Source organism: Vicugna pacos, chromosome 8 (genome assembly GCF_048564905.1).
Source record: "Vicugna pacos chromosome 8, VicPac4, whole genome shotgun sequence".
Lineage (NCBI taxonomy): Eukaryota > Metazoa > Chordata > Mammalia > Artiodactyla > Camelidae > Vicugna > Vicugna pacos.
The window spans coordinates 34,973,018-34,979,017 of record NC_132994.1 but is presented as its reverse complement, the minus strand read 5'-3'; the positions used below and the strand labels follow the sequence as shown (position 1 = coordinate 34,979,017).

The window sequence follows — 6,000 nt, the reverse complement described above, 5'->3', positions numbered from 1 at the left end:
GTGCTGTTTAGAAGCAAAGGAAAGCTTTATTCTTTGATGGGAGAATGGAGCGCTGGGAGCTCCAGCTCCAGAGCACATGCTCTCCCCTGCAGGCTGTGGGCGGGGCTGCTTTAGCGGGATCTTGTGGGTGGGGAGGGGAGCGGGGGAGTTCTCGCGAGTCCTCCCCGGCTGTGCCGCGGGGCTCCAGACACTGCGCAGGGGCCGCCCCCGCCCCGCCCGCCATCTTGAGTTGCGGTGCGGAGCTCTCCTGCTTTCGGCCGGACACTCCGAGCGGAGGTGTCGGCGCGGCCATTTTGCACTAGGAACTTGAGTCTGAAGCGCCGGATGCGAGGCCTCTGCATGCGGCACCCAAGTGAGTGGGTGGAACTAGACAATGCACAAAGGAAAAGAAAACAAAGGTAATACCCAGATTCTGTATGTATTTCCCGGAATTGTTAGTGGCTTTGCAGGTGACAAATTCAGTTGGTTCATGGACTGGCCTCTGGTCTACGGCTGACCTGGAATCCCTTGAATCATGTACAGTCTTCCAGGAGCCTTGCTGAGGAAGGAGGGAAGTGATGTGGTCCCCATATCTGGTGCTAATGTGACGATGTTCTCAGGACACCCAGGATCTGGGCCATCCCATAGCAGCAATGGTAATGACCATTCAGTGTGCCACGCTTGCCTCTCTTTCTTCTCTTTCTCACCTCCTGCCCCCACCATCCAAGGTTCTTTCCTTCCTCGAATATCTGTTGAGTACCAGTCACTCTCCAAGTGTTGGGGGACAGACGTGAAAAAACAGTCCCTATCTTTAAGGGCTCACATTCACGTGAGGTGAGATTCACGAACTCATCACTGTCTAATAGGTTAGACACTCTACTGGGTGTTTACCTAGAGTCCTCCTAACAACTGCAAATTGGGATTATTATTCGCCTTTCACCAACAAGGAAATAATACCTAGGACAGTGTCTGAAAGCTTATTTTTATTCTGTAAGATGGATGAATGAATAAACTAGTGAACAAATGAACCAGAGAACAAATGAATGAACAGAGGCATCAAGGATGTAAATGGCTGACCCAAGACCATACAGCTCATGAGTGAGATGGCCTTGTTCTGGCTCCAGACGGCACCCTGGTTGCCTTCCAATCTCTGATTCTGGAATCAAACAGACACGCCTCTCCCTCCTGAGCGACTCAGCGCTTTCACCCTCTGTCCTCCTCCTTTCTTGTTTTCAGCCTCTCCTTCCCCCTTCTTCTCTCCCATTCCCCTTCCATTTCCTCCTGTTTCTGTCTGCTGCTCAGGCCAACAGCATGGCTGTCCTTCACAGGGGCCTTCAGGGTTGTACCATCAGCTGCCTCCTGGACGGTGGTGTGAGGGGTAAGGGGGCCAAGGATAAGAGAGAGAATCCAGGCATCCTCTCGTTGGTCCTACACGCCTGGGGAAAGGCTTTCAGACAGGACTGGTGAAAACTGATAGAACAGTCCATTATGAGAAGACGCTTGTCATGGGCTGAAATGTGTCCCCCCAAATGTATACATACGTTGAAGTCTTAACCTCTAGTACCTCCGAATATGGCTGTATTTGGAGGTTATATTTAAAGAGGTGGTTAAGTTAAATGAGGCTGTTAGGGTGTACCCTAATCCAATATGGTGTCGCTATAAGAAGAGGCCATTAGGACGCACAGAGGGATGCCAGGGGCATGTGTGTTCAGAGGCATGACCATTCTTAAGAGGCAGCAAGAGGGCCACCCACCAGCCAAGGAGAGTTGCCTTAGGAGAAACCAAGTCTCCTGACACCTTGATCTTGGACTTCCAACCTTTATAACTGAGGGAAAATGCATGTTGTTTAAGCCACTCAGCCTGTTAACTTTGTAATGGCAGCCCTAGCCAACTAATACAGCTGGTATTCTGACATCCTCCAATAACTTAGCTCACCTGTAGAATTAAGTGTCTGAGCAAATGGCCATTCACACACTTCTGAGGCAGGCAGTCAAGCTGAGTAGTTTCTACAAGTCTCATGCACCAGGAACCAGTCATTTCTTGTCCTGGCTTCAGATGATTCCGTTAGTGTTGCTCACACTTCTGCCTGCACCAGACTCCCCCGGAGGCCTTGATAAAACAGACTGCTGGGCCCCGCCCCAAGTTCTAAGTCAGTAGGTGTGGGGCAGGGCCTGAGAATGTGCATTTCTACCAAATTCCCAGGGCTTGCTGATGCTGCGGGCTTGGGACTATACTTTGAGAACCAAGGAATTATATTTTAATTATACTGTTTATTTTTAAGTTGGCTTCTGCCTGTTGAAAACTTCTCAGAGGACACTTAGGAAGACTTCTTCCCATGCTCTCTAGTGGGGAGTGGGCACTATGGGTCAGGATCCTTGGCTGGGTGGTCTGGGCCCCCCTTTTGGAGACTTTTCTCAGCCCTCCCGGCCTTGCCCACCTGAGGGGGTGACAGGCCCTCTGGTCACCTGAAAGGGCAGGGTGGCAGGACATGGGGGCCCAGGGACAGGGTAAATGGCTGTCAGCATGTGAGTCTCTTCTGAGGCCTAGAATTTATGTGACTGGAACATAGAGTCTTCACCCCTGGGGCCAGAGAGGGATTTGGGTCAACGGTAAGTTGAAAATGGAACTAAAATGAGCCCCAGGAGCTCCACGCACATGAAGCAGAACTTACTTGGGCTCCAAGTGGACAGTGTGAAGTAGGAAATAATTAAATGTTGTTTGGTGCTCATGCGACCTGCAGGGTTGGGACATTCACTCAGGAGTGAATTCACTCAGCTGGGAACAGCTGCCAGCAGTGGTCACATCCATTTCATTAAATTTCTGACTAATTGAAATAGCAGCTTATTCCAAGATCAAAAAGTTTTTTTTCATTTTGGTGCATATGAAAAGGTCTCTCACAGCGGAGTAGTTTTTCAAAAATCAGAGGTGCGCTTGGGTGCTTTGGTTGAGTCTTTAACTAGTAAAGAATTCAGTAATACCCCCATCCTTCTCCCCTCCTCAGAGGAAGCCACTTCTGGCCCGTTTCCTTTCAGACCCTTTCTATGCAGTTGGTGTAACTTGGACCTTTAGAACGTTTTTACCAGGCTGTGAATTTCTTGAGGGCATTGGTGTGTCTTAATCACTTTGGTGAACCTAATGCGTATGCGGTGCTCAACAGCATGTCTCGAATGGATTGAGTAAAGGAATAAATGAATGAACTGATTAATTTTCAGTGAGGTGGGTGGGGGTGAGGCAAACATCACTAGCTGCTAAGAGACTGGGAACCAGAGACTCTCATTCTAACTGATGTAATGTTGACGCTAATTTCCTTAAAAACAAAAACCTGACATTGGCATAGTACTTCACAGTGCACGTTTTCTCATTGACGAGCCCTGCCATTGTCTCCAGGTCTCACAGACCCCTTTGTCACCACCTTTCACCTCGTCTGTGGATCTGAGAGATAACTGCAGACATGTGTCCCAGTTTTGAGTGTGGCTCTGTCTGAAGCAGTTGTGAGCTGCTCCCTTCCTTCAAGCGCCAGCTTCTTGGGGATGGAGCCTCCTGTGGCACTGAAGATGTGAGAGCTGAATTCCCACTGTTAACACCCCACAGCGGCTCCCCCTCTTCCCTCTTCACCTTCACCAGCTGTAGTGGGGTCAGAGGTTTCTGACCCAAGCTCTGGTGGCCTGCACATCTGATGTCCTGTGTTTTAAACTCTGGACACTCTTGAAAGTTCCCTCTCTGTCCTGGTGTGTGCACGTGTGCATTTGTGGGTTCGTGTGTGGTTTGTTATTTTTCTGATGTGTTTCCTATTGTCCTGATGGCCTGCTAAGACTGTCAGGTTAAAGATGCCCACTCCTTTGCCTGCTCTCCTGAGTTCTTTTGAAACATATAAACTGTTAGGGGTGGAACACATAATCCCTCTTTGCTTTTCTTTGCAAATTTGCTCCCCCTTTAACACAGAAGAGTTGCCTTTTTTATACACTAGGCAAAGGGATTAGTATTAACCCCTTGTGCTGAATTTGCCTGAAGGCACGCAGGCAACTGAAGGTAGCTGAAATTGTTTTGCATTTCAAAGTCATTTAAAAAGCCATAACTCACAGTTATGTGCTGCCCCAGTTTGCCTTCTTATTTTTACATCAAAGTGAGCCATAAGGCCTCACTAAGGAAAGGGGCCAATCAGCAAATGTGCAAGGCTACGGGGTCCTTGGTGTCTGCTCTCTGAGGTCTGACTCCCTCTACCCTCTTCCAGTCAGTTCACCAAAGACAAAAGAAGCTGCAGCATTCCAAGGCTGCCCTTGGCAACCAGAATTTAGACAATGAGCTGAGATCCCAGAATACTTTTGTTATTTTAACCACTTAACCAGCACTTGCTGAATTCAGCTGAGCACTGAGGAAGACAACTCTTAAGTGCCAGGAGTTGGGAGCCAAGGCCTAGGGAAAACACTGCCTCTTCCATGCAGCCATCCCTGATTGCGTGTTCCCTATCCAGTGTTCCTCCTTTCTCCTCTCTGCTCCCAGAATGCTCCACCTGCTTCCCCATTAGAGTGTCTACTGTTAGTTATCCTGAGTTGTGGGTATTTGTTACATATCCCATCTGTCTTCATAAACCTCATGAGAGTAAGGACTGTGTCACTCAGGACACACATTTGCAACATGGTAGGTGCCTGAGGTTTGCTGAATTGAGATGAATTCTAAATTTAAAATTTTCACTACTTCAAATGCTCTTCTCCTGGTGGTCTCTTGCCCTGGGTTTCAAATGACTCAGGGGTCTGTGGGGTGAAGAAGAGCTTCTGATACCTGGGAGCAGCTGTCTATGAGTTGGGGTGGCTGGTCTGGCCTCATTAAAGGGTCTTCAGCCCTGGGAGGAAGTCCAGAGCTCTCTTGCTCAGGGATCTGGACCCACCCAGGGCCTGCAGGCCCAGCAGATTTTTTTTCCTTTGCCTGCTTTTCCTGGGAGCGAGGCTCCTTCCTTGCCCTTTTCAGCTTCTGCCACGTGCTGCATGAGGCTTCAGACAGCACAGCTCTGTTTTTAGATTTTGCCTCACGTGTGTTCAGTTAACTTAATGAGCTCTCTATAGGGGTAGCTTTCTTGAGAGACCGTTGCTAAGGGCCAGTCACACGTTTCTCACTGTGTTGTGATGGAAACGTGATTAGATGCTGATCCCAGCTCAGCAGAATCTGCTGGAGTGTGTGGTTGGAGTGGCCTCTTCTGCAGGAGCCTGTGGGATTTCACAGGCCGACAGACACAACCTTGTGATTTCAGCAAGTGGACTGAGGGTGGTAAAATGTCAAGAGATAGGGGTTCAGGAGGACTTCAGAGCCACGCAATTTGAGTGCACATGTCCACTCCAGTTGCTTTGCCGAGCAACACCTCCATGCCACCTCTGGAGCCCCTGCCCTCTGGGAGGAGCGAGCAAGCTGAATGGGGAGGTTAGAGTAGATAGAAATGGTTAATTGGTAATCTACAGATGCCCAGGCCCAAGTATAGAAGAGCAGAGGGTCCCAGAGGAGGAAGAGTATGGGGGAGTTTGAGTGGTTAGGAAAGTGGGGGAGCAGGAGTGCTCAGGAAAGGTAGCCCTTGAACCAAGTAAGGGGCTCTCAGCAGAGCAGGATGGATCAGAATAAATAGCGGCTGGAGGCAGGAGTGAGCCCCCTGGCAAAATGATAGTGTTGGTGTTCGTTCACTGACTGCCCTCACTGGCCAGGCCCCTTCTAAGTGGTTCCTCTTTCTGTCCAAAACCACCATGAAAAGTTGGCGCTATTGTCCCAGTTTTACAGATGAGAATCAAGGCCAACTCTCTGGTTCACATACACTGTCCATGGTCACACAGCTGGTAAGTGGCCGTCTGGAGTTGACCCCAGTTTGTTCTGACTCTAAAGCATGTGTTGGGATGGAGGGGAGTGATGAAGTAAGCTGCCTCACAGAGGAAAAGGTCTAGGTTGGGGTGGAGAAGGTGGCAAGTCAGCCTCTGGGGCTTGGTCTGGTTCCTGTGGTTAAGGGGTCTCCAGAGGAGGGGCATACCCTTCATGTGAAACATG

The 6,000-nt window shown here is 49.5% G+C and overlaps 2 long non-coding RNA genes across 3 annotated transcripts in view; one reads left to right on the top strand and one right to left on the bottom strand.

The window, feature by feature from the left end:
• Positions 1 to 204: 204 nt before the first annotated feature.
• LOC140697694 (uncharacterized) lies at positions 205 to 4,159 on the bottom strand. Its single transcript, XR_012074921.1, has 3 exons — positions 4,060 to 4,159; positions 1,915 to 2,102; positions 205 to 366 (listed from the first exon to the last, which is right to left on the bottom strand). It is a non-coding gene; the product is annotated as an uncharacterized lncRNA (long non-coding RNA).
• Positions 212 to 6,000, top strand: part of LOC140697692 (uncharacterized) — a 157,234-nt gene continuing 151,445 nt past the window's right edge. For both annotated transcript variants that reach the window (XR_012074919.1, XR_012074918.1), the window contains exon 1: positions 212 to 398. This is a non-coding gene — a long non-coding RNA (uncharacterized lncRNA). The remainder of the gene's footprint in view (positions 399 to 6,000) is intronic.